The sequence below is a fragment of the Sturnus vulgaris genome, chromosome W (assembly GCF_052056855.1).
Source record: "Sturnus vulgaris isolate bStuVul1 chromosome W, bStuVul1.hap1, whole genome shotgun sequence".
Lineage (NCBI taxonomy): Eukaryota > Metazoa > Chordata > Aves > Passeriformes > Sturnidae > Sturnus > Sturnus vulgaris.
This window is the reverse complement of record NC_142282.1, coordinates 45,558,571-45,584,806: the sequence shown is the minus strand read 5'-3', so window position 1 is coordinate 45,584,806 and position 26,236 is coordinate 45,558,571. Positions and strand designations below refer to the sequence as shown.

General features: G+C 43.0%; 1 long non-coding RNA gene across 1 annotated transcript in view; it reads left to right on the top strand.

Moving 5' to 3' along the window:
- Positions 1 to 26,029, top strand: part of LOC148220239 (uncharacterized) — a 122,036-nt gene extending 96,007 nt beyond the window's left edge. The window contains exons 5-6 of the long non-coding RNA XR_015798917.1: positions 23,575 to 23,736; positions 24,851 to 26,029. This is a non-coding gene — a long non-coding RNA (uncharacterized LOC148220239). The remainder of the gene's footprint in view (positions 1 to 23,574; positions 23,737 to 24,850) is intronic.
- The last annotated feature ends 207 nt before the right edge of the window (positions 26,030 to 26,236 follow it).

Genomic DNA, 26,236 nt, shown 5'->3' with positions numbered 1-26,236 from the left:
AAGCATTCAACCCCCAACAGACCCCCAACATAATAAAGACATAGACTTGTTGGAAGGTGTCCAGAGGAGGTCCAGGAAGATGTTCACAGGGCTGGAACACCTCTCCTGTGAAGACAGGCTGAGAGAGTTGGGGCTGTTCAGCCTGAAGAGGAGAAGGCTCCAGGGAGACCTTATAGCTAAAGAGGGCCTACAGGAAGGCTCGAGAGGAACTTCTAACAAGGGCATGCAGTGATAGGACAAAGGGAAATGGCTTTAAACTGAAAAAGGGTAGTTTTATATTAGATATTAGAAAGAAATTCTTTAATGTGAGGAAAATGGGGCACTGGAACAGGTTACCCAGAGAAGTTGTGGCTGCCCCATTGTTGGAAGCATTCAAGGCCAGCCAGGTTGGATGGAGCCCTGAGCAACCTGGTCTAGTGGAAGGTATCCCAGTCCATGGCAGGGGGCTTGTAACTAGATGATCTTTAAGGTCCCTTCCAACCCTAACCATTCTATGATTCTATGAAGTCAAGCAGTGAAGTTTAATGCTTGAAAACTGTCTCTAATAAATACCATTGTTTACATGAGAGAATTGATACTTATTTTTTAAAAGCTAATGCTGCAGTCCGGTGGTCCGGTGGTGGTCTTCCTGGGGTGCAGCGACCTTCCTGGAGCAGCGTCCATCAGGGGATGTCCCAAGGGGCACAGGCACGTCCCTTAGCAGTGAGTGATTTCAGCTCTAGTGATTTCTAGCTCTCCTGCCAAGTCACTCCAGGTGACACGGAGATAAAGGACAGGAGCCTGGTACAGCGTTCCACAGAGAGAAAAAGCCTTTATTATAGGAGGCCAATCTGTGAAGGGTGCAAGGGATGATAGCTCCTCCGAACTGGGGAGAAACAGGGGTTAATATGGGTAAGGCAGGGGGCGGGTTAGAGCAACAGAGGAAATTGTCTGAGGGCTCAAAACCAAAACAAGGGAAAGAGACCAACAGGGTACAGGCTATTAACATGAAGAAACAGAGCACGATGGGGGTAGCTTTCTTCTTGCCACCAACTGTAAGGAGACTCGCTTGGGAGGCCTATCTCTGGGGAGTCTTTTAGATCCTTTTGGCTCTCAGGCCTCACTCCTCCATGGGAGCTCAGGGTGTTCCTCTGCTGAGGGCTTATTGCCCTCCACAAGCTAATATTGAGTTGTATTTTTAATGGTTAGAAACAAAATGAATGCCAGATATTCTGGTGACTGATTAAAAAGCAGTTGAATGAATGCAAATTTGGAATCTTGTTTCTGGATGTGTAGAGCTGGAAGTAAAACTGAGCACCTCTATGAAGTAAGTTTCTATTTTCCCTATGTCTGTAACATTGACTGGCGCTGCGCCCGAGACAGACACAGCACTCTTTGATCCATGTGACAAAAAGCCTCTATTGTTCTGACTTCACCTTAAATACCTTTCTTAATGTTCCCAGGTAAGCAGCTGTGATTGGTTCAAAGTTCAGGCTGCTCAGCTCTCTGACCAATAGCTCTCTGCAGCTTGGGCTGGAACTCATTGGGTCAAATCCCTGTCTGTTTCCATTTCTGTCCTATCTCTGTTCCCTGGAGGCCTGTCTACCAGGCCAGGCTGTTTCTCCCATATGTGGCCAGATTAACTGCCCAGTACAGGCCAGCTCGCACTGAGACATTTCCCTGTTTCTTTTTTATTAATTTGAAGAAAATTTTAAAACACAAATATGCAGCTTGTTCTCTGTTATCTTACTTGCAAGGGCCCTGTTGCATGTAAGATGACATTGACAGCATAAATTCAATTAGAATGGGGTTTTTACCTAGCTTTTTTAGATGGTGATGAGTTCCACATACCAGAAGCTGCAGTGCCTATGTTCAGGAGCAGTCGGGTGAATTTAGCACTTCTTGGTTTCAGATATAAAAATTTAACTGCTTAAAATAGAATTATAACTTAACTTTTATCCTGGGATACAATGCAAAAATGTGCATTCTATCACCATCTGTTGAAATGTGGGAGGAGTGGTGATCCTTATCTCTGTGGGAGATATCCTCTGCTGATGTGCCATCTGATAAAATCAGGGGGATGATCATTGTTATCTTTTCACAACCCATCCTTCCTCCAGAAGATATATTCTGTTAATGGGCCATTAAGTCCTATTGTGTGACTGATAAGATTACATCATCCCATTGGGAGATGCTCCAGCCAGGGGCAGGAGCCAAGCCTTTCCTACCTAGATAAAAAACTGGCGTTTGGGACGCAAAGGCAGACCTTTCCACTGGATCCCAGAGGAAAGTCGGACCATTTCCACATCATCGCTGGATCTTCGAAGGAAAACTGCACCTTCTACAGGAGCACTGCTTCAACGGAACCACATCCGTCATCCAGGAGGACTGCAGCCACCATTTATATGGACTGCTACCAACACCCTGACTGACAGGGTGTCAGGTTGTATTTCTGACTGTGTTGGTGGTTGTTTCTTTTATATTACTGCATGTATTTTATTTTTTCTCTTTTCTCCTATTAAATTGTATTACTGACTTGGAGTCTCGCACTGGTTTTACTTTCAAACCAACACAATCAGGTAGCCCCTGACATCAGGAGATATTTTAAGAAGCATATGCCAGTTTGACAGGGACCAGTATAGATGGGGAACTGTTGGTCTCAGCACAGCTCCTATGTATTAAAACAACAGGAGTGCCAACCACCATGAGACAGGACCCTATTTCCCTGGAAGCAAAGAAGAGGATCCAGAAGTAGACAGACCAATGCTTATCCCAAGGGATTTTGAAGCATTCTATTAGATGAAAAAAGTCAACCTTTGTTTCCCTTCACCCGGAAAAGACATCAACTGACTTCCACATGCCTTCCCCAAGGATTTGATGGATCCCCTACTATTTTTTCATGAATATTGGTGATTGATTTAAAGGGTATGAAATTACTTCACAAATCAGGTTTTGTACAGTATGCAGATGATTTGTTTTTATCAAATAGTGATGAGAATGCCTTTATATTAGATACTATTGTGTTGGTTTGAAAGCAAAACCAGTGCGAGACTCCAAGTCAGTAATACAATTTAATAGGAAAAAAGAGAAAAAATAAAATACATGCAATAATACAAAAGAAAAACCACGGCCAGAGTCAGAATACAACCAGACACCCTGTCAGTCAGGGTGTTGGTAGCAGTCCGTATAAATGGTGGCTGCAGTCCTCCTGGATAAAAGATGCGATTCAGTTGAAGAAGTGCTCCTGTAGAAGGTGCAGTTTTCCTTCGAAGGTCCAGCGATGATGTGGAAAAGGTCCAGCTTTCCTCTGAGATGCAGTGGAAAGGGCTGCCTTGGTGTTCCAAATCCCAGTTTTTTATCTAGGTAGGAAAGGCTTGGCTCCTGCCCCTGGCTTGAGCATCTCCCAATGGGATGATGTAATCTTATCAGTCATACAATAGGACTCAATGGCCCATTAACAGAATATATCTTCTGAAGGAAGGATGGGTTGTGAAAAGATAACGATGATCATTCCCCTGATTTTATCAGATGGCACATCAGCAGAGGACATCTCCCACAGAGATAAAGATCACCACCCCTCCCACATTTTAACAGATGGTGATAGAATACACATTTTTGCATTGTACCCCAGGACAACTATGCATATATGCATTGATCTAGTGAAAAGAAGACACTATGCATCTCTATCCAAACTTCACCTGGGTCAGAAAAAAGTTAAATATTTAGGCTTTATTTTGGGAAAATGGCAACGGAGAATAGAGCTGTAAAGAATAGAGGGCATAATTAAGTTCCCACATATAGTAAAAAAAAACAGGTACAATGTTTTCTCAGGAGTCATGGGATTTTGTTGGCCATGGATTCTTACATTGGGGCAACTAATTTTCTGACTGAGGTAACCAAGAACAGAGTCCACTGCATGGGGTCTAAAGAGGGAACAAGCTTTTAAAGCTATAAAAGGCGCTTTAGCATTTGCTCCTGCTCTTGGGCTCCCAGATCCTTCAATCTGTATGTACATGAGCGTAAAGGAATAGCCAGTGGAGTGGTAACATAGAATTTAGGCCCCCCTCAGAGACTGGTTGCATATTACTCAATTCAACTAGATCCAGCTGCAGCAAGAGAACCAGCCTGTATTAAGTCAGTGGTAGCAGCAACAAGAAGACTAGAAAATAGCTTCTCCCTTATCCAGAGACATCCTGTAACAGTCCATGTTGCCCGTGATGTGGAAATACTGGTGAGACAGTATGTGACCCAAGCTTTGATGCCACAACAGGCACATGCATATGAACTGATCTTCCTAATAGCAGATAATGTAATCTTAAAAGATGTCACACCTTGAATTCAGCAAGCCTAATGCCTCTACCTGATGATTCCGAACATCACCAACGTGAGCAAATTATACATATCCTGAGTAAAGCATGAACTGATTTAACTGATGCCCCCTCACATAACCAAGATACAGTTCTATTTGCAGATGGCTCATCCTACTACCTGCAAGGCCAGCAATGGTCTGGGTGTGCCATGGTGAATCGGGGACAGGTGATAGAAGCACAACCCCTCTCAGCAAAGATGATTGCACAAGGAGCAGAACTAGTAATTTTGCACATCTGGGGAAAGGGAAACAAGTAGAAAGGACGAACGGAACATAAAAAAAAAAACATAGCAAAAATATGCACATACACTAATCTGAAACTGCTAAAAGCCTTAAATTTGACTCGGTGGGATGTCTGGAATACTCTGAGACAACCCATAGGACTAACACCAGAAGAAATTCTTTTTGGGAGACACTTAGCTATAAAAGGGACTTATCCCAGCTAAGACCAGCCTGTTGGATGGAGATGAATACTTGACCCAGTATGCTATATATATGCAGGAAGGGTTTGAAGGGTAGAGAAAGTATGCACAATGGTATCAGCCCACACCACTTGAAAGACAAATACATGATATGCAACCTTGAAGTGTTAATCAAGATATTCTCACGAAAATACAAATTGAAACCTAAATGGGAGGGATCATTTTCTGTCCTACTGTATTCTTATTTTGCTATTAAAATTTTGGGTAAGGATAACAGTGTCACCAAAAAGGATGAAAGAAACTTATCCAACACCAATTTGATGTGAATAAGCAGACACTTCTTTATTCAGGCTCTGGGAATGCCGAGGATAACTCCTCTGAAAACGTGTTCCCCTTAACAAAGAGAACCCATCCATTTTATATACTTTTTCTGCTAAATCATTGTTATATAAATTATTTTACATACTATGGCCTCTCTTAAATTTAACCTTTACAATGATTGGTTTCAATAGTTATATAACTTCATCAACATTCTTATCCTGAAACAATCGTTGGTCATCTCTACTGAGTTCTACTGATTGGAATCCCTGATATTCAAATCTAGATGGGAAGGGTAGGGGGATTCCAAGCAGTATAAGTGGTGGTCCATAGCTTCATGAACAAAACATAAGGGTCCAGTAACTTCTTGGTGAGGTTTCTATGGTTGCATATTTCAAACACAGCACTCTCACCATTTCTATATCTTATATTTTATATTTTTTCCTTATAATCTAAAAACTTATAATCATAAATAATTCTTTTATATCATTAAATTGATTATTTGATAGAAATATCTATAACAACTGGATACACTATTCTCATATCGAATGAGTAGTTAATGATCAACCAGTTGGCCAATAACTGACTTTTGAGAATATTTTGCAATTCTATCTTGATAATAATTTCTATCTTATGATAATTTTGTTAGCCTTAATCCTGCTATGTTCATCACTTGCAATGATGTTATAAGGTGAATTGTTTAAATACCTTGAAAACTTGTTTAGTTTTTTTCTTTTAGTATATTAGCAGTGATGCTAAATTAAAACAAAGGGAGGACTGTTGAGGAATACAGCTGCAGATTGAGATGTAGATTGAGTTTTGGGTGGGTACCTGGCTGTGAACTGACAACCCTTTGGTTGACAAAGGGCACAAAAACTGATGGGCCCAGCCAGGCGGATGGACACTGAGAGACACAGCAGGAGCTGGGAACTGCCAACCTTTTGCATAAGAAAGGGCATGAAAACTGGTGATGCCAGTGAGGTGGATGGACACTGAGACAGAGCAGGGGCAGAGGACTCAGGAGGAAGAGCAAGACTTGTGTGTGATTAGACTGTAAGGGTCTACCAGAAAGTGTGTCCCCATCTTTCTTATAAGCCCCCTTTAAGTATTAAAAAGCTGCAATCTTGTCTCCCTGACACCTTCTCTTCTCCAGGCTGAACAACCTGTTCTAGGATGACTTTATGGTGCTTGTATTCCCAATCGTGTGTTCTGTTTGTGCTTGGTATTATGTTCTGTGCTTTCAGGACTGACTCTGAAAGTGAAGCTTTGTTTTGTCTCCTTATCAGCCGGCTCACCTCCCCCATGGTCTGTGTTTAGGAGAGGCTAGGCTTGCTTGCTTGCTTGCTTGCTTTTGCTCCTACTTTTTGCTTTTGCTTATTAGTTAGTTTAGCTAGGCAGTCCAGTTTTTTCCCTGGACTGTTTTTTTTCCTCTCCCTTTTCTGAATACCATCAGAACCTGTTCCGGACGGGGACCTGGGAAACACCAAGAAACACCGGGAGTCTGCATTTTGTGATCTGTAGCAGTCATCCCCAGCGCCAGAGACCGATAACTGGGTGACCACTCGCAGGAGAGACTTTCTGAGTTTGTCATCCTTTCAGAGCGGTGAAAGAGTTTTTTGTCATCTGGTGGTGTTTTTTTTTTTTTTTAATTTGTGCTGGGGAGTGGTTTCGCTTGTTAAATAAACAGGTTTTTTTCCACTCCTCTCTGAGGAAATTCTTCCTGAACCCGGTAGTGGGGGGAGGAGTTGTGGGGGTTTGCTTTCCGGGAGCTCCTTCCGGAGGTTTTCCCCCAAATTTGCCCTAAACCAGGACACAACCCCAACTCTCTCAGCTTGTCTTCATAGGAGAGGTGTTCCAACCCTCTGATCATTTGTGTGGCCCTCCTCTGGACTCACTTGTGTCCCATTCCTATATGGAAGGGAATACCCAAGATTTGTAGATACCTGTGGTCAAAAAAGACCAGCAAATGCCAAAAGGCTCCCCAAAAAAGCTCACAAAGTTTTATTAGCAAGCTACACACTTGGCATGGAAACTGGTGTATGTTTTGTCCCTATCTTCTAACAATAAGAATAAAAGAGGGAAGAGAGAGAGAGTGAAAGAGAGAGCAGATAGGAGAGGAAAGGTCACCAGTCCTGAGTCCAGCATCGATCCAGCCAAAAGAGTGTCCAGGGTCTTGGAACATCACCCAGGCTTTGTGGGGGCTTCTTTTTTAGGTAAGTTTTCCCTGTCCTGGGATTAGGTTTCTCACTCTTCATATAAATGAGTTAGCATGTGCAGTCCTTTCTTCTGGGCCTTTCTGGATATGGGTCAAGGGGCTTTCAGGGACTTTTAGTGGTGCCAATCCCCTTCTATTGGTCTTGCCTGCTCCTTGACCCCATTTCTGCTCTTCTGCTGTCCTTTATGTTGTGTGGTGACCATGGACTACAGCAGGAAAATTGGCTCCAGAAAGGTGCTACCCTACCTTTGAACAAACCTCCTTTCCAGGCACATCCTGTTCTAACTTGCTGGCTTGAATGTCCATTGGTGTTTGACGCATAGCAGCACATTAACTCCTTACTGCCCAGACCTCTACACTGCTCTAACAGGTCAACATCTTTCTTGTGTTGATGACCTCATACCTGGACTCAGCACTCCAGGTGGGGTCTTGTAATGGCTCTCATTTAAAGTGACTGAGTCCGTATCTCACATGGGGGCATGACTTGTAACTGCGCTCATTACTTCGTGGTGCTTGTGGCCGACGTGTGGTGGGGGAGAGGCTGGAGACAGATAGAGCACACTCCTCAGCTCGTTCAAGGACAACAGTGTCAGTTTATTCATGGAGGCTATCTTTTATAGAGGGTTCAAAATTTATGTGCCTAACCATCATTGGTCCAGGTCCTTTGACCAATCATATGTCTGCAGCCTAGATGGAACCTGATTGGATGAATATCCAATCAGAGACTGGCCCATGGAACCAAGCCGAGTTTCCAAGGCAACCACAGCACAAGCAAATCTTGCACTACAACAGGGTCTCACAAGAGTGGAGGGGAATGGCAGAATCACCTTTGTCAACCTACTGGGCACACTTCTTTGTATCAAGCACAGAATATGGTTGGCCTTTTGTGCTGTGAGTGAATATTGCCAGCTCATATAAGTTTTCATCCACCAGTACCCCCAAGTCCTTCTCTGCAGGGCTGCTCTCAATCCTTTCATCTCCCCAGCCTGTACTGATACCGAGGGTTTCCCCAATGCAGGAGCAGGACCTTGCACTTGGACTTGTTGTACCTCATAACGTTCACATGGGCCACTTCTCAATCTTCTCTAGGTCCCTGAATGGCATCACATCCCTCAAACATGTCAACCACACCACTCAGCTTGGTGTCATCTGCAAACTTGCTAAGGGTGCACTTGATCCCACTGTCTATGTCAGTGATGAAGATATTAAAAAGTACTTATTTGTATATGCACCCCTGAGGGGCAACAATTGTCATTGATATCCATCCAGACATTGAGCTGTTTACCACTACTCTCTGAATGAGACCATCCAACCAATTCCTTATCTACTGAACAGTCCATTCATCAAATTAATCTCTCTTCAATTTAGAGAAAAGGATATTCCGGGGAACCATGTCAAAGGCCTTAAAGAAGTAACCTTCCCCTTTAAGGCTGGGACAGTGCACAATACCACACATTAATCTGCTGCACACATTCCTAGATACTGTGCTGTCTGTTGAGCTCCTTGTCTTGGTTTGAAGGACAGGTATCTGCTAAGGAAAGGCAAGAGCCCCTTTCCTGAGATGCGGAATGCAACCCCCTCCCTTTTAATTATTGTACGTCCAAATCAGAAGCCTTCAGGCAGGAGGTGTGGGGATAAGGGTAACAGTTCTTTACTGATATCCAACAAGGCAGAAGAAACAACAACAGCTATAAAAATTGGCAACAGAACAGAACAGTATAGCTCCGCTCTAGTCCCTTTTGGCCGCAGGTCGTCTCCCTGCGCTCAGTTACCGGTGCTGTGGGGGCAGGGCAGGTCCCGCACAGTTGAAGAGGGGTGGGTGATGGCGGCGGCCCAGGGGTGAGAGGGGATGGGGAAAGTGACTCCCGCTCACGGTGTCGGTCGTGGTGCTCAGCAGGGTGTCCGGAGGTAGTAGGGTGAGGTGGGAGAGCAGCAGAGAGATGTCCAACGGCAGGGAGCATGGATCTCAGTGCTGGGATGGCAGGGGAGATGCCAGACCGGAGCCCCGGGCTGTCCTCCCACTCCACGAGCCAAGTGAGAGAGAGTCCCCCGCTCCAGACCCCACATCCCACCTTTCCTTTTCCGGTTCCCCCCCCCCCCTCCCCCTCCACCCACCGCCCTACGAGAGAACATTATCTGTCGTTTTAAGGTGTAGCCACAATTACTTAGCATAACAATGGGAGAAATTCCACAGAAAGAAAAGGGGAACAATTCAACCCCCAACACTCCTCTTGTTAGCTACTTGTCTGAAGAGTTCTTCTAACTGGGCACAGTTTTGTAGCTACGACATCCAGCACTGCCTTCAGCAGCTAGGGGGACTTCCAGATACTGGAGTTCCAAGCAGACTGAGGTCTGGACAGCTATAATCTATCCTTTAGAATTCTGGGAATTCTATTTCAGTGGAGATGTCAGCATAAATAGTCTGTAGTGCTTCTGTTTGGGTGACTGCCTTGTAGTTGCAACAGATGGACACCATTTTCTATCAGCATATCACCTTGACATCTCAGGACAGAACAGAAAGGAACAGCGGGAAGGGAAGGAAGAAAAGGGGCCCAACTTCAGGCAATAGAATTGTTTACAGCAAAATCTGAAATTTTTGGGTCCTTCAGTTGTAACTAGCAATTTTTTTCTTGGTACATGCCTATAAATGTAACGTATGGGAAGAATAGCAACTACTATGGTAAGTAAACCTGCTCCCCCCTTGGGAGTCTAAGCCTGATAATGCAAAATGAACACCCTCAACTCCTATTGACTTATTCTGAAATAAAAGGCCCTTTGCACCTTGCAAGTGTAGCTGGTAGCATTATAGTTTTAGACCCTGTTCTGTACTAGAAATTGAGTTTCTGAGTTATTGTGTGGGTTGTGTTTGTAAGCTAAGGATAAGTGGACTGATTTCTTTTAATAATTTCCTTTCAGCTCTACCAATATTTCATTAATACAGAAATATGTCATTTCAGCATTACTGACAAATACTGCTCAGACTGTATTGAGAATAGTAACAAATACTGCTTTGTTAAATATCAGGTGTTAGCACTACTGTAATAATTTCATTTTAGTCATGGGGGAACAGTTCAACATAGTTTTCTCTGATAATAAGGATGTTTTCCCTCAGAAAATGTTGGAGCTTCTTTCTTAACTTAGATTGCTAATTTAACTTCAGGGATAGGCTCCCTTGTTAACTTTTAGCTCTTTTTGATAGCTTGTTTATTTGCTGTCAAGTCTTACTAGAAGAATTATTTCCTTAAATATGCTGACTATTCAAAGTTTATTCAGCAGAATGGGGAAACAATTTTCTTTTTCCTTTGCTTCCACAAGATGACTATCATATCTGACTGTTTTGAAGAATATGAAATTCGGTAGAGGGAAAAGAAGGGTGATTTAGTGAAATAATAAAGGTTTTCCTGAAAAATTAGACCAATATGAGCTGAGATTTGAATTGAACTTTCCTAATAATATAAGTATAGCTTCAAGATAATATATTTAGCCTAAATAGGGAAATAGAATATTTATAAGTATAAATCATGGTGTTTATAATGAAGATTTTTGCCTCACAGTTCTTTTTGTAAGAAACTTTATTTTTCATATATCAGTGTACCTTCAATAATTTCTTATGGTGTTGAAGTAGAACTATTTTCTTCACTTTGAGAACATGCCTATTAAGGAAGTCAGTTGCTGCCTTATATATGCAATCTGATAAAAGGGATCATAAGATCATAGGATAATTCAAATGCGAAGACACCTCAGGAGGTCTCTAGTTCAAATTTCTGTTTAAAATAGGATCAGCTATGAGGTCAGGTGAGAGTGCTCAGGACTTTTTCCAGTTGGGTATTGAAAGCCTCCAAAGATGGAGATGGCACAAATTATCTAGGCTCCTGTTCCAGTGCTTGACTCTTCTCATGGTGAAAAAGCTTCTATTTGTATTTAGCTGAAATCTCTTTTGCCCATTGTCTCTTGTCCTTCTACCGTGCACCACTGTAAAGAGCCTGGGTCCATCTTATGGATCAAATCTCTGCAGGTATTGGAAGGCCACTGTTATATTTCTTTCTCAGCTCCCCCAAGCCTTTTCTTCTCCTGGCAGAAAAAGCTCAGTTCCCTCAAGCTCTACTAATAAGACACAAGCTCCAGTACCCTGGCAATCTTAGTGGCCCTCCTTTGAGCTTGTTTTACTTTAACCATGTTATAAATGAGAGACAAAAGTCTCGATATTCAGCAAAATTTAGATTGCTTTATTTGATATAGAAAGAGCAAGCAGCACTGAGGAACGTGAGGGGTCACTGCCCACTCCATGCTCCATCAAACCTTGGTTTGCAGCCTCTTCTTATACTATGGTTTCTCGCTGTAATTAATAATTTTTGTTTCTTTGTTGTCATAATTTTGCCAGATAAGCAGTGGTGGTTGAATAAACATCCTTACATAAATTCACAAAGCCTTCGGGCGATAATCAGTCACAAATAGCCATCTGGTCCTAGTAGATAACCACCAGAGAAGTTCTGGAAGTCTGGTCCTTGAGATAGGCAGCATTGATCAGACAAAGGCAGGAAGGGCTATTGGGAAGGCTGATTTTGCAAGCTGGTAGCCAATACAACTTATTTGGAAAACATAACATAATATAATGTAACATAACATAATATACCATAACAAGGTGATTTTAAACAGAATGATTTTACCATATAATTTCTTTTATCTAGTTTCCATGCTTCACTTCAGAGCTTAGTATTATACAAACCCCAATGCTTTTGTGATTAACACTAATCTTTTATCAATTATCACAACGTCTTTTTTTTTTTTTTGAGTGCCAAAACAGGATGTAGTATTTAATAGGAGGTCTAACAAGTGTTGAGTAGAAGGTGGAAAATCACTGCTCAATCTACTAACTGTGCTACTGTTTGTTAATACAGCCCAAGATACTGCTAGCCTTTTGTGCTGCCAGGTGTCTTGGTTTGAGAGACAGGTATCTGCTAAGAAACCCCTCTCCCTCCAATTTATTATAATTTTGAAATTAAGTGGCTCTCAGGCAAAGGTATGGGGGTAGGAATAACAGTTCTTTACTAATATATCTAACAAGACAAACAAAAAACAACCACAGCTATGAAATTATCAGCAAACAGAACAGTAGCTCAGTTCCAGTCCTTTTCGGCTGCAAACACCCTCTCCCTGAGCTCAGTTAAATGGTGGTGGTGGGCAGGGCAGCGGCGCGCAGCGTGAGGGCTGGGGTGATGGCAGCGGCATCCCAGGGGAAGAGGGATGGGGAGAGACCCCTCCGCTCACAGTGTCGGTGGCGGTGCTCAGCAGGGTGCCTGGAGGTGGCAGGTCAGAACAGGAAAGCAGCAGCACGGCTGGAGCTGGGCAAGGGCAGCGGCGCCAGTGCTGGGATGGCGGGCGGGCCAGTGCCTCCCCTCCCTTCTTCTCACTTTTTGGATCTCACGGGGTCTCACGGGGTTTCTCCCTCCCTCCCCCCCCCCCCACCGCCCGCCTTCTGCGAGAGAAACTGTTAGTAGCCATCCGAGCCAGGGTGTAGCCAACAAATTCTTCGCATTACAATGGGGAAAATTCCACTGAGAGAAAAGGGAAAAAAACAATCCCCAACACCAGGGCACACTGTTGTGTCCTGTTCAACCTACTGTCTACCAAGGGCCCCAGGGCCTTTTGAGCAGAGCTGCTTCACAGCCAGTCATTCCTCAGCCTGGATTGTTGCCAGGGTTTCTTCTTTCTCAGGTGCAGGACTTGGCATGTGTCCTTGTTGAATATCATTAGGTTCCTATTGGCCCATTTCTCCAGTCTGTTCACATCCTGCTGTATGGCAGCTTTACCTTCCAGTGTATGAACTGTTCCCTGCAATTTGAGATCAGCTGCAGACTTCATGAGCAAGTACTCTGTCTCTTCCAGGTGATTGATAATGTTGTTGAAGAGATTTGAGAGGAATGTTGAATTTGTCTTTACAAATGAGTTGTGGATCAGCCTGTAGATAAGGCTAGCACTGAGAGATAAAAGAAACAATGGGATGGATTCCACTGATTGATGAATGGAAAGAGATATTTGCCTTTACAAACAAACTGTAGGGCTGCTGATACATGAAATTGGATATCGAAAGATGAAAGAAGCAACGGGGGGAAAACTATGAATTCTATAAGAATTAAAAATTAAAAGGCAGGGTTATACATTAAAGGGGAATTTCAGGTATCAGGCGTTCCGGGAAGTCTGTGCCTCTCAAGTACCTAAGCCAATGGGGAAAGAGAGAGGGAAATGCGGCCGGGAAAATAGGATAAAAAGGAGGCTGTGTCCTCCGAAAATTTGAGAGATCCCAGGGGAATGTCCCATGGCCTCTCCCTTTATTCGAATAAAGCAAAAAGGACTCCTCTGTCTCCTTTTTGGACATAAACCTCTGGTGTTTGTGGATTAATTTTCCTGAAAATTTGGGGGCTCGTCCGGGATCTTTCCATCGTCCGGGGCGGCGGGCGGCGAGCGGAGCTGAAGGCGCCTCACCCAGTTTGGGTGATCAGCTCCCCTTGGTGCCGGCCGGCACCGGGCGATTGATTGGGTTCCCGAGACTGTCCAGGAGACAGACGAGTGGCGAACCAGGGGGGTCCGTGAAGAGTCCGCAAGGAAGGACTACTGAAAATCTCACCGGTGAGTAAAATGGGATCTTCGGTGAGCAAACCTGGGAGGGCACCCATGGAGGGTAGCACAGGTAAACCTAAGAGGGCACCCAGAGAGGGTTGGAAAGGTGAAGCCGTGAAGGGGCCCCGGCAAATGGGATGACGATCCCATAATACCCCCGGAGAGTCCCTTGGGGTGAATGCTGAGGTCTTGGGAGAGATTGTATATTCACCCAGAAGTAACTATGAAAATTATGGTAAAATATTGTTATTTTGTGTGGCCAGAGTATAAGTTGGCAAGGGGACTTATATGGCTACTTATGGAACAGATAAAATTCATTTGTGTCGAATTTTGTGAAGGTATTTAGAGGAAAGTGGTGAGGATTGGAATGTTTTTCAGCACCTTCCCCCGTCTTGTCCTCCAGTGTTGCTAGCTGACCCAGAGCCAGCTGCAGGTCGTCTGTATCCTCAACTTTCAGAGCAAGGGGATCAGGGAAATATTATTCCTACAGCCTCACCTGAGAAGGATAATGGTGTAGGGGGAGGGGAGCAGCATGTTGTATCACCCCCCAGAACTAGAAGAGGAACTCAGTTTAGGGCATCAGAAGCCCCCCAAGAGACAGGGGTACACCAGATGCCACTCTGTCAAGTTCCTTTAGGGGGTCAAGGGGAAGGATTTGGGTTTGTAATTGTACCACTCACTACCCAGGATATAAGAGGGTTGAAAAAAGAATTACCCCCATATTTGGATGATCCCATAGGGGTGGGGGAAAAGATAGAGGAATATTTGGGAAATGCGGATTATACATGGAAGGATTGGGATTTTCTTTTGGGAATTTTGTTTGAGTCATCAGAGAAACGAATGATTTTGCAAAAAGCTCGGCAGCTGTGGGAGGATGAACATCCACAAGCAGCAGGGGGGGCTGGACCCAATGCACCTACGGTGGGTGATGCCATCCCCCAGGCAAACCCCCAGTGGGACCCAAATAACCAGGCCAGTCTGGCTCACCGTGATTACCGTGCTTATTTGATTAGGGCAATCAAGTCAGTGGCTCCCAGAACGAACAACAGAGCTAAGGCTCTGTCGTTGGAACAGGAGAAACAGGAAAGCCCTCATTGGTTGGAGAGGATTAGGGATGCCTTGAGGAAGCACGGGGGGATGGATCCTGAAGGGCCAGCCTTCAACACATTGCTTAAAGTACAATTTGTTACTAAAGCCTGGCCTGATATACGGAAGGGGTACAAAAAAATAAAAAGTGGCAAAATAAGCCTCTAAAGGAATTGGTTAGAAAACCGCAGCAGATATGTGTAAAAAGGGATGAGGAAAAGGCAGAAGCTAAAGCAAAGATGATGGCAGAGTTTTTGCAGCCCCAAAGGAATAAACCGCAGGGTCCAAGGGGTCCCCAGGGACAGAGGGGACGGGGTCGGCCACAAGGAAGTGGCAGAAGGATTCCCTCCTCGGCAGGGGACAGCCGACCCAAACAGCGGCTGGGGAAAAACCAGTGTGCTGTCTGCAGGGCAGAAGGGCATTGGAAAAACGAGTGTCCGCAAAAACAACTGGACCCTCAGGAGGAAGAAGTCCAGAGAATAATAGAAATGGATTGTTAGGGGTGTCAGGGGCTCCTATTATACCAAAGACCCACCACTCAAGAGCCCTTAATAACTTTTAAGGTGGGTCCGGATCGAGAGGAGGTGTGTTTTTTGGTAGACACGGGGGCGTCTCGGTCCACCTTAAATTTTATACCTAAGGGGGGGAAATTGTCAAAAAGATCCTTGGTTATTCAAGGAGTAAGCAGGAAGAATGAGCGAGTGCATTTTATTCAACCGCTGTTAATAGATGTGGGGGACAGATTTGAACTGCATAAATTCTTGTTTGTTCCTAATTGTGATTGTAATTTACTGGGAAGAGATTTGATGGCTAGAATGGGAATGCAAATTAGTATTGTACGAAGTGACACGGAGTCCGAAACTGTGATATCTTTGTGTAAAATGTCTGAAAAGGCTTATGCTAAAATAAATCCAGAAGTATGGGCAGCTCCAGGGAAATATGGGAAACTGGACATAGAGCCTCTCCAAATTACTTTAAAGCAACCAGGACAAGTGGTGTCTAAAAAGCAATACCCTCTTTCAAGGGAGGGAAAGAAGGGGTTACAGCCTGTTATTGAGTCCCTGCTAAAAGCAGGTCTTTTAAACCCGTGTATGTCTCCCTATAACACCCCTATCCTGCCGGTTAAGAAACCGGATGGAACCTACAGAATGGTGCAGGATTTAAGAATAATAAATGAGATTGTCAAACCAAGGCATCCCACAGTTCCAGATCCATACACAATCCTAAATCAAATCCCTTCTTCACATCAGTATTATTCTGTACTGGATTTGAAGGATGCTTTCTGGGGGTGTCCAATCACAGAAGATAGTAAACAGTATTTTGCTTTTGAGTGGGAACAGGAGGAAGGAGGGAAAATGATAAAACAACAATTGACATGGACAGTACTCCCTCAAGGATATACAGAGTCACCAGGACTGTTTGGGCAAGCTTTGCAGAAAATATGAAGAGAGTTTACTCCACCCTTAGGAGTCAAGTTGTTGCAGTATGTAGATGATTTGCTCTTATCAGGGGAACAGGAAAAGCTGGTTGAAGAGGCTACTGTAAAGCTGCTTAATTTTCTTGCAAAAAAGGGACTTAGAGTATCCAAAAAGAAAGCACAGTTGGTAGAAAAGAAGGTCAAATATTTGGGACACATTCTGTCCGAAGGGTTACGGTGTATTGATCCAGAAAGGATACAAGGGATTTTACAGGTACCATTACCCCAGACTAAAAAGGAGTTACGGCAGTTTTTAGGGTTGGTGGGGTACTGTAGAGCATGGATCGAGGATTTTTCTGTGGTGGCCAGACCTTTATATGACTTTTTAACTCAAAACAGTCCTAATGTTGTGGTATAGATATCAGAAGGAAAAAAAAGCTTTAAGAAATTAAAAGACAAATTGGTTAAGGCCCCAGTCTTGGCTCTTCCAGACGCAGAAAAAGAATTTCAGCTATATGTGGATGTCAAACAGGGTCATGCTAAAGGAATTTTGGTGCAAGAGCATAGGGGAACACGGAGGCCTGTTGCCTGTTTTTCTAAGTTGTTAGACCCGGTGCCAGAGGCTGGCCCCATTGTCTGCAGTACTTTGCAGCCACAGCTCTGATGGTGGCTGAGGCCCGAAAGCTGACAAGGGGAGGGTATCTCATTGTTAAAGTCCCACATCAGATTAAAGCTTTGTTAACTGAGAGAGCCTCTAAGTGGATGACGAGTGCTCGATTATTACAGTATGGATCTTGTTTAATGGAACAGGAGGATTTAGAATTTAAAGGTGGGGAAATTTTTAATCCAGCCTCTTATTTAAATGGCCCTGGAGAAAAGGGGGGCCAGAAAGAAATCCATGATTGTATCCAGGTTATAGACCTCCAGACACGGGCTAGGGAAGATCTACGGGATATTCCCTGGCCTGAGGGAGAGAATGTGTTCATTGATGGGTCCTCCAAGGTGGTAGAAGGGAAACGATTTACAGGATACTCTATCGTGAATGGGAAGCAATTAAGGGAAGGGGGGAGGTTACCACACACCTGGTCAGCTCAGACAGCAGAGCTGTACGCGCTTGTGAGAGCCTGTGAATTATACCAGGACAAGACAGTAAATATATTTACTGATTCTAAATATGCATATGGGGTAATACATGCATTTAGAAAACTATGGGAAGAAAGAGGTTTATTAAGCTGCAAAGGAAAGACATTAGCTCACGAGAACTTAATCTCTCGCCTATTGGAGGCAGTGAATTTACCAAAAAAGGTGGCGATAATCCACATTAAGGGGCATCAGGCAGGATGGTCGGAGGAGGCAATAGGAAACCGACTGGCTGATGAAGAAGCTCGCAAAGCTGCATTGTTGCCAGAAGTCTCTAAGATCCTGCCTTTGCTCCCAGTAACTGCACCGCTGCCAGAGAAACTCTCTTTTCCACCAGAGGAACTTGAGATAATTTAAAAAAGTGGGGCAGAGAAAAGAAAAAAATAATTGGTTTACAAGGGATGGCAAGCAGTGGATACCAAAAGCTCTAGCCTTACAATTGTTAAAAGAACTTCATGAAGGGAGTCATTGGGGCTCCCGAGGACTGGCAGAAGCCTTCCTCAAAATGAACACTGCTGTTGGTCTCTTTAGCCTGGCAAAGCGAGCCACTGAAGGCTGTTTGACTTGTGCTAAAACCAACAACAAAGTTACAAAGAAACTGGCCAGGGGAGGGAGGCGTTGGGCAGTACGTCCCTTCCAGAGATGCCGGGTGGATTTTACTGAAATGCCTCGAGTGGCAAGATTTAAATATCTTCTGGTAATAGTATGTCAATTAACCGGGTGGCCAGAAGCATTTCCAACTGTGTCAGCAACTACAGGATCAGTTGTTAAAATATTTTTGGAACAAAAAAAATTCCAAAATAAGAGATGGTGGAAGCGATAGATTCAGATAGGGAAACTCATTTTACAGGAACAATTCTTCAAGGAGTTATGACTGCTTTAGGAATACGGTGGAACCTCCATACCCCCTGGCACCCACAAAGTTCGGGCCAGGTTGAGAGGATGAATGGAGAAATAAAGAAACATCTCCTGAAGCTGGTAATAGAAACTAAGATGCCGTAGGTACGGCTCCTGCCCCCGGCTTTAACAAGAATAAGAGCCAGACCCAGGGAAGATATTCAATTATCTCCCTTTGAATTGATGTTTGGAATTCCTTACCCTTGTAATTCTCAGCCGAGTGGGGGGATAAAGACAAGTGATGTGTATTTAAAACAATATATGGCTCGGATACTGTCTCTTGTGAAATCTCTTCGACAGGAAGCTCAGCTGGCACAGACCCTGCCTTTGGACTTTGCTGTTCACAACATCCAACCGGGAGACTGGGTCCTAGTTAAGGAGTGGGAAGAAGCACCACTGGTAGCGAAGTGGCGTGGACCTTTCCAGGTGTTACTAACCACAGGAACAACCATCAAGACAGCTGAACACGGCTGGACCCATCACACTCGGGTCAAGGTCTCTGCAGCCCCAGAGATTTGGACATCTCAGCTGGAGGAGAAGGACGGGAAGCCGCGACTGACACTCGGCAGGAGTGGACTGGAGCAGCAGCCAGTGCGTCGACATCGGGGGAAGCCTCGTGTGCCCACCCACAGAGTGCCTGCTGAAATAGTCTGTGTGGGCATCCCTCCTCTCAGATCTCCAGTCACTGGGGGCCAACCCTTGCTGTCATTGTTTTCTTTATATTAAGCCGTTTCTGTGCCTTCACTCGCCACAAGTGGTGTGAAAGACAACGTGAAAGTAAAAATTAAGTTAGGAAATTAGATTACACAATCAGAATGTTTCTCTTAATAATGTTACCTTTATATTATCAGTTAGGTTGGAGCCAAAAATGGGAAAATAATTGTTTTGACCTTAGGAGAAAAAGTAGCAAAAACCTTTATGGGAATGGGACATGTTTTCTTGGCTACCTGGTGGACTATAGGTTAAACAATTACTTTTTTTTCCTCTTATGTGCTGTAGCAACTCTAATCTTTTTACCATGCACGATCCCTTGCTTAGTACAACTTATTCAACATGTGATCAAAGGGATGCAGGTAATAGCCACGCCTACTGATCCAGAAATGGTTACAAAAGGACAAAAATTGATGTCACTCCAAATAATTACAAAACCAAAAAAAAAAAAAAAAAAAAAAGACTCAGGAACAAAAAATTAAGTAAATGATAGCTAAAGTTTGTAAAGACAATTATTAAAAATAAAAGAGGAGGGATTGAGAGGAATGTTGAATTTGTCTTTACAAATGAGTTGTGGATCAGCCTATAGATAAGGCTAGCACTGAGAGATAAAAGAAACAATGGGATGGATTCCACTGATTGATGAATGGAAAGAGATATTTGCCTTTACAAACAAACTGTAGGGCTGCTGATAAATGAAATTGGATATCGAAAGATGAAAGAAGCAACGGGGGGAAAACTATGAATTCTATAAGAATTAAAAATTAAAAGGGAGGGTTATACATTAGAGGGGAATTTCAGGTATCAGGCGTTCCGGGAAGTCTGTGCCTCTCAAGTACCTAAGCCAATGGGGAAAGAGAGAGGGAAATGCGGCCGGGAAAATAGGATAAAAAGGAGGCTGCGTCCTCCGAAAATTTGAGAGATCCCAGGGGAATGTCCCATGGCCTCTCCCTTTATTCGAATAAAGCAAAAAGGACTCCTCTGTCTCCTTTTTGGACATAAACCTCTGGTGTTTGTGGATTAATTTTCCTGACAGATTGGGTCCCTGTGGTATACCACTTGTAACCAGCATCTTGGTAGAGATATAACCCATTAACCACCATGATCTAAGCCTGATCATCCAAACATTTTTTTATCCATCTAGTTGTCCACGCTTCCAGACTATAACATACAAACTTGGTATGCTGGTTTTGCATTAAATTGATTATGGTGAGGAGGAAAAACGTCAGCCACTGAAGTGATTTTTTTCTGTGAGGAGCACTACCAACTTCCTCCGTGCCTGGCAAGACCAATAGCTGGCTAGCTCTGAGGATGGGCACACTGCTAAGACAATTAGAAAAGCTGGACACACGTCTATGAATAATATTTAGGAACAAAAAACACCTGTGGTGTAAGAGCCTGATGGAGAGATGGAGGCTTCAGCCAGCTCCTAAAATGCTGTTTATTGCATAGACGAGGTTACAGCAGCTGGGGGTCTTCGGTGAGCCTATAGCTGCTGGCTATAGGCAAGCCGTGTGTCCTGAAGTCCGATTATATTCATGTTACAAAGCATTATATCTCTTTCTTTGCTGTGCATCTTATTACATAACAACCAATCAACATCATACACAATACCATTTACATATAACCTATCAAAACTGCTAAAATTACCATATTATGTTAGTGACTAGTAAGTCATCTGAGTTAGTAGTTACATGTTAAACTTTGAGACTTGTTCTGCAGTGGAAATTTCCTCTAGCTTTGGTAAAAAACATCTTTCTGTCTGTCTATGCTTTTTTGCTTGGTAGAAAACATGCCTTATTTGAAGAAGACTTATCCTTTTGTTTGAAGGCCACTTAGTCTTTGGACTTTAGTCATAAAACTCCTTCCAACTCGACTAAACCTTTGTTGTCTCAGCTGTTTCAGCAACAACTGGCCCTAAAAGCATCTTTTATATGTCAAAACTTCCCCTCATTCCTATAGAACCCTCTGTATATCTGCAAAACTCCTCTGTTAAATTCTGATCCTTCCCAACACCGCGGAAAGTTCTTCTTACTTCCTGCTCTCTACAAGAGAGTGGAGGGCCAGCTCGACCCCCCCTTCCCAGCAGGCTGCCCGGCAGGGGGGAGCCACTGGGCCCCGGGAGCAGCCCCCAAGATCCTGCTGATAAAGCCATCCTGGTGCCTAGAGCAACTATGCAGCTGAGATCAATGTCAGGAGCAGCCTCCACTGCCAGTGCCTGGCAGAGATCACGTGACCAATAGCAAAGGCAATTCCCTGATGCAAAGCCCAGATGAGATTAACCTTTTCAGTGCTGCAGAACTCTATAAAATCTTTTCAATTAATAGGGCTTGAGAAGAGCTGAACCTACAGGTACCAGTTCTCTCCTGAATCAGAGAAAAAGGGAAAAGTGAAGACACATGAGGATAACAACATGGCGACACCAAGGTCAGTGAAGAAGGAGGAAGAAAAGGTGTGCCGGGACTCAGAGCTGAGATTCTTCTGCAAGCCATGATGAGGACTATAATGCAACAGTTTCTCTGTAATTCATAAAGCGTATGGGGGGATGTAGCGTTCACCCTCAGCCCATGAGAGCTGGCGAATGTAGAGGTTGAAAAGCTGTGATCTGACTTGAATAGAGAGACACAGAGAACTTTTGCTTTCAGAGATAGAAGAAGACTCTTTGCTTTTATATTAGAACAGCTCATCCTTAAAAACTGTGCTGTATAAACTGAAATGGCCCACAAAAGCAGTTGTGGGAAGACTGAAAAGCATGGGAGGAACTTCACAATTGCAGATTACGGGCGGGTTGATATTTGTCAAAATTAAACCCATGGTGAAAAGTTCACAGAGACTCATCTCCCTAAGTGAACTGAAGAAATATTCTTTTTAGAAGTGATAAACTGACTGGAAAAATCCCAGGTTTTATCTCTTTACGTTGTCAGCGGGAAGGAAAGAGGGGCTGGGGGGAGGAGTGGTGTTCTAAGGGTTTATTTTGTTTCTTATCATTCTTTTACTTCTTTTAATAAAGTTTTCTTTATACCTTTTAAAGTTTTGAGCCTGTCTTACCCTTAAAGTATTTTTCTCCTAATTCTTATCTCAACCCCATGAGCTTTATTTTAACTGATTTTTTCTCTTCCTCTGCTTGATTATAGCAGAGGAAAATGAGTAGATTATTTTCTTGAGTGCACTGGCATTTGGCCAGCAGTCAGCCCACTACACTTGGTGACAAGAATATTGTGAGAGATAGTGTCAAAAGCCTTGCTAAAGTTGAGGTGAATGACATCCACTGCTCTCCCCTTACCCACAAATCCAGTCATCTTATCATACTAGAAAACTGGTTGATTTTCCCTCAGTATAGCCATGCTGACTGTTCCCTCTTCCATATACCCAGAAATATGTTCCAGGAGGACTTACTCCATGATTTTCCAAGGGACTGAAGTAAGGTCGACTGGTCTGTAGTTTCCCAGATTTCTCCTTTTTTGATGATGAATGCAATTTTTGCTTTTCTCCAGTTGTCACAGATCTCCCCCTATCTTCATGATCTTTAAGGATTATAGCAACCTGGCAAGGACATCAGCCAGTTCTCTCAGCACTCTTGGATGTAGTCCATCTAGTCCCATGGACTTGTATGGATCAAGTTCTCACAAGTAATTAATCTCTGACTCGATCCTCATCCACTGATAGTGGTTCTTTTCTAGATTCCTTTCTCTGCCCTAGTGGCAAAAGAGGGAGATGTGGGGTGTTATGGTCACTGTCTAGCAGTCATTCTCTGCTGCACCTTTCTTTTCACACCTTTCCTCTGCTCTGGCATGGGTTTTTCATGGGCTGCAATCTGTCACAAAAATTTGCTCTAGTGTAGGTTCTTCCATGGGCTGCAGTCCTATCAGGAAAATCTGCTTTGGCATGAGTTCTCAATAGGCCACAGTTTCTTTTGGAAATATCAAACTGTTCCAGAGTGGGTCCTCCATGGGCTGCAGGGTATATCTCCTCTGGTGCCATGGAGTACCTCATCATTCTCCTTCCCTGACTTCGGTATTCCCTCTGCTGTTTCTCACACTTTTTGTCTTTCCTCCTACTAACCATCCAGTTCCCCCCCCCCCCTTCTTAAATGGTTTTTCACAGAGGCACTATCAGCACTGCTGATTGGCTCAGCTTTGACCTGCATTGGGTGGGTCTATTGCTGAGTCAACTGGAACCAGTTGTCTGGCACAAGGGAGCCCTTACCTCTTCCCACAGAGGCTACTCCTGCAGCCCCCTGCCTCCACTACCAAAACTTTTGTTACAAATACCAACTCCAACAACTCCATAAAATTTTCACAACTCCTCAACACGTATAATTGGAGCTGTGTTTTTTTGGTATTAAAAAATAAATATTAAAACTGGTTTTCAATTAATACAGCAAATCCTATGTTTCTTTTAGCCACTTCAAAGGACAGACAATGAAGTAGAACTGCTTGGAGAACATCTTCCTATAGGAAGCTTTACCTATCCTCCATCACCTCATCTACCAACATTGATTTCCTCAGCTTCTATCCAGTTCTTAACCCACGATCCTTTACACCAAGAGGTTTCATTTGAAGTAGTAAGTATTGGCTTCGTGCTACATCCTCATGCATGGTCAGTTCAACATCTTGATCTTTGCTCTAAGTTATAACCATTTTATTTTAAATGGCATTTTTGCAATTTAATTTCATTAGTGGTTGCAGTTGTGGAAAGTCAGAATGGTTGTATTTTAGGGTTAGACTTCATAGAGTCCGAGGGCTCAAACTTGGAAGAATGAAAACATGGCTTATACCAGAGAAAGAACTCCTGTATATATGTTGTTTAAAATTCTCATTCCTACCCAACCAACTACACAAGCTGGTGCATTGCACCAAGTTGAAAGCCCTTGGCTTTTTGTTTGCAGCATGTTCACCAATTCAAGTCCTGCCTGTCCAAAACAACTGATATACAAAGCCTTACATAATGCTTATTAGCTAGTTGTCCTCGTTCCGTCCAGGACAGAGTTAATTTTTGCAGTAGCCATGAGGAGGCAGAGCCTGAAGCTGTGTGAGCATGGCTAGGAAGTTATTCTGTACCCCCTCACATCAATTGCCAGGGGACTCTGGCTTCTGAGAAGAATGGTGTGACTTTCCAGTGGAACAAACTACAGCAGGGTAGGGAACCCATCTGCCATTGTTCACTGTCACCCAGGGTCCCCAGTGAGCATTTTTGCACATGAATCACCTTCTTTTTTGTATAACTTTGTTTTTAATATTGTTGCTGTTACTGTTCATTTTCTGATTCCATTTCTATTTCCAGTAAATTCTTCTATTAATCCGTGATCTCTGCCTGTGCTGGGTTGACCTGGGAAGAAGAAATTTGTGCCTCCTATTCGGGGAGAGGGGAGCAGTTAATGATCTCTTTAGTGGAAGTACTAAATTGGGGAATTAAATTCCTACACCCCCAACACTAGTTTACAAGGGTTTCTGGTTAGCATTGTTACTTTTTATTTCCTTCAGGATAGTATAATTGTATATTACTGATGAGATTTGTTGGTCAAAAAAATTAATTTTGAAAAGGCTGATACTTTTTGGCTTGGACAAGGCTGGCTTCTTTTGGATAATGCCTTATTTAAAATGTATTTCAACACTCACTTTTCATTTCATTTAATTTCATTTTTAAATAAGACAAGAATTTCTTCTTTCTTTTTACAGCCTTTTCCACCTTTTATGCCTCGAAGACTCACACGGCACAGTAGATACCTATCACAGCAATCAATACCACCACACTCATACCATCCCAGTCTATTACCATATGTGTTGTAAGTCCAAAGCAGATTGTACTCATATACTATTAAATAACTCTGCAAGCTAGTTGATCTCCTCAATTTTTTTTTTATTTGGGCTCTATCACATGTTATAGACAGTTCAAACAATCCCAAGGAATAGGAAAACTTGTACCTATTTTTAAAGTTTCCAGTCTATTTAAACAAGCGAGCAGTTTGATGATAATGTAGTTTGGGGATCTTCTATGCCTCTTTTTTCTGTTGAAATCTCCTTAAAGATATTCAGTGTAGAATGACTGCACTTTGTTCTTGGAGAACAGTTGAGTTATACCCATGGTTACATCCTAAAGCCTACTTATGTAATATAAAGATCTAACATTCCTTAAAAAACAAAAACAAAATCAAAACAAAAAAACCTACCCCAGATAAGTAAATTTACTCTTAATTACTGAAATATAATGAGGGGATCCTTCCTGGCTATGTATGTATTTTGGGTTATTTGTTTGAGGGGTTTCTTCCAATAATCTGTTATAACTTTTGAACTTCTGCACCTGAATAACCATTTCTGGAAGAGAAGGAATGGTAGAAGTAGCATTAAGGGATTATCAGCAACCTTTTAAAGTAGATCCTGTCAGCTGTAGATTAGATGTGCGACATGGAATTTATTGTTCTTTGTATGATCTGTTTTGGAAATTAATACAAAATGCTTGGAAAATTAAGATTTTTTCAAAGGTGTCATTGATGGAGATAATCCAAATTTGTAATTTGTTGTTTTATCTTAACATCTATAATTTCTGACTCTGCTATTTTAGTTGCATCAAAATAACACCAGGATATATGACTAATTTAAGTTTTTAAATTTTGCATTGTGCATTTTGACAAAGTCTGTTCTGATGTTATAGTTGCTTGTCTGTTTACTCAAGAAAGATTACTTCTGTGTCACAATCATTCCTGATTTATAGTGCTGATGATTTTTTTATTTCTATGGTTGTGCATTAAACTTTGACACATATTATTATCCTGGGATGGCAATGCTTTTTTAACTAAAGAAAAAAACAGTAAAATCACATGCTGTTCCCTTTATATCTGCAGAGGTTCTTCTCTGGCCAAATCCAAGTTATATGGGAAAGCATAGTTTGGTCTGCTGTCAGTGTGGAAATTGGCCCAGTACATTGTTGTAATTATCTTTGTTATGTGCATTATTGAAAAGGAGACTGAGGGGCAACCTCTTCAGCTTCCTGAGTAGGGGAAGTGAGGAGGGAGGTGTTGATCACTTCTCCCTGGTATCCAGTGACAGGATGCATAGGAACAGTTC